This window comes from Populus nigra, chromosome 7 (genome assembly GCF_951802175.1).
Source record: "Populus nigra chromosome 7, ddPopNigr1.1, whole genome shotgun sequence".
NCBI lineage: Eukaryota > Viridiplantae > Streptophyta > Magnoliopsida > Malpighiales > Salicaceae > Populus > Populus nigra.
The window spans coordinates 11,894,762-11,897,114 of record NC_084858.1 but is presented as its reverse complement, the minus strand read 5'-3'; the positions used below and the strand labels follow the sequence as shown (position 1 = coordinate 11,897,114).

The window sequence follows — 2,353 nt, the reverse complement described above, 5'->3', positions numbered from 1 at the left end:
TGAAAATAATATGCATATTGGTTCGGTTTTCATTCAATATTGAATACTTTTAGGTTTTTGAAAGACAAGTGTCAAGATATATATATATATATCTATAGAAGTTATATAGAAATTAAGCACCCCCTTTTACTTTATAGGATTATAACAACTATTAACCAATAAATATGTTGGCTTTAGAAAAACTGAGGACATCGGTGGTCAAACTCTTTCTAATATTTTTTTAATTAATTTTCTATCTACATAAGCAACCATATATCATTAATTGATCTTACACTCATCCATACCATACAGCCAAGCCCCTCACCGGTAAAAAAGAAATTTAAAGGAAAATTAAAGAAGCCAAAAAGCCCCTTAAAATTTGGCTTTTGCACGTGGGTTTCCCATGACAGCTGAGTAACTTGTCACTATCATCACAATCACAGTGTGCCAGTGTGTGCGCCACGCCATGAGGCACAGGCAAAGCTGGCCATTTCGCCGAGATATTATGCCAAATATTCAGAATGCTCCCACCCATTCTTTGCAGTGCAAATGTGAATGACTGTCACCATGCTTCCGACCCCATACAGCTCTACACATACTGAATTCTGCTGTCAAAATGCCAGGCAGCCCTTCTCTTTGCACCAATCCCTTCAAGGAGAATAACAATTGTGTGAGTCTCTGCGTACGTCTGAAAGACAGAGAGAGAGAGAGAGAGAGAGAGAGAGATGGCATTGCCTTTGCTTTTACTAGCTAGTAGGGGTTGATGCAGCATTCCCTAAACTTTGTACGCTTTCAAATCACATTCTAAGTTGCAAAAACAACACTGAAGGCCTTTTTTGAAAAACTCTTCCCAATAAATATACATTTTTTTTTTTATCTACGAGCCAAACATAGAGTATTTCTGAGAAAATATCAAATATCAAACCCCAAAGCAAGAACTAGGGTTCTTCTTTCAGTTTCGCCAATAACATTACCTCAAAAAACAAAAAAAAGGTGGGGGGGGGGGGTGGGGGGGCGAGCTCAACAAAGAAAAACTCTAATTTTATGTCAATAACATGAAGTAAAGAAAATTTGGAAACAACACAACCATTACTATATGGCCTGATAAAATGGTTGTACTACTACACTATATATCTTGAAGTGCCAAATTTTCTTTCTCATTTCCTTCCACTCTTTCCTCCACCAAACAAGACCACTTATAAATCTAAAACACCAAGAGATCCTCTCTTTTTTCATTGATGTTGAAACTAAAGATATTACTGGAACACAGAATCATTAATTGTCTCTTTCGGTACTGGATCCATAAAAGTCAATCAGACCCTTCAATACAAGAACTTGGGTCCTCAAGAGGACAATATAATCAGCAGTTTCTTGAAACAACTGGTCAGCTTTTACCTCTCCATTATGGGTAGCTGGAATGAGGTTCTTGAGAGCCTCCATCTTGTCCGATACCTTGTTGGGGCTTGTCACGAACCCACCACTGCAAATGCTTCTTTGAGCTCTGCAAGAACGTCCATGTGGTCTTCTTCTTCTTCTTCTTTCCGTTCTTCCTAGTGAAACCTTGGACTTTTTTAGCGTTGAACTCATGGTAAGAGAGAGCTGTTTGGCTGAAAAAGAGAGGGGGGGGGGGGGGGGGGGGGGGGAGAGAAGGATATAGAGATTTCCTTCTTGATAGTAGGAGAGAATTTGAGTCAGCTCGTGGTATAACCCTATAAGTAGTGGAGTGATTGCACATGGCAACTGGTTTTGTTGGTTAACTACAAATGTACCACTCATTGGCCTGTTGCTTGTCTTATTATTCTCTTGCTTTTCTTCCCCTTTTCTTTAGATATTTATAAGATTGTGCTTGGAATTGTTTATTTTTATAGCCTTGTATTCATTAGAAATTTATTGGAGAGTTATTTTGAGTTTTAAAATTTAACTATGATTAAATTTATTGATGTAGATAGAATATTGAAGCTATGCATATCATATATATATATATGTTAAAAATAGTATTAGCATGAGAATGTTGGTTACAAAAAGGAGAAAAAAAGAAGAGAAGAAATGATGTTTTGAGTTCAAATCTTCTCATGAAATTTAAGAGAAAGAAATAGTTAAAATTTGGTATCATTCATTCATACATACATTTCTCTTTCTCTTTGAATAATTATTCCAGAAAATCGGAGAAAACCAACGGAATTGAAATGCTAGAATTTAGAACATAATTGAAATGCTAGAATTTATTAGAACTAAAAATTTATCAGCTAGTAGAGCATATCTTTAATCTAGAAAGTATTTACAATCAATCTATATATGGAAATATATCAACTTGTAATTATTTCTAGAATCTTCAACACTTCCCTTTAAATTGATGCGTGGATGTCGTTCATTC

At 35.8% G+C, this 2,353-nt stretch overlaps 1 long non-coding RNA gene across 1 annotated transcript; it reads right to left on the bottom strand.

Annotated features, from left to right (window-relative positions):
• Positions 1-191: 191 nt before the first annotated feature.
• On the bottom strand, positions 192-1,473 carry LOC133700240 (uncharacterized). Its single transcript, XR_009843359.1, has 2 exons — positions 1,375-1,473; positions 192-627 (listed from the first exon to the last, which is right to left on the bottom strand). It is a non-coding gene; the product is annotated as an uncharacterized LOC133700240 (long non-coding RNA).
• Positions 1,474-2,353: the final 880 nt, after the last annotated feature.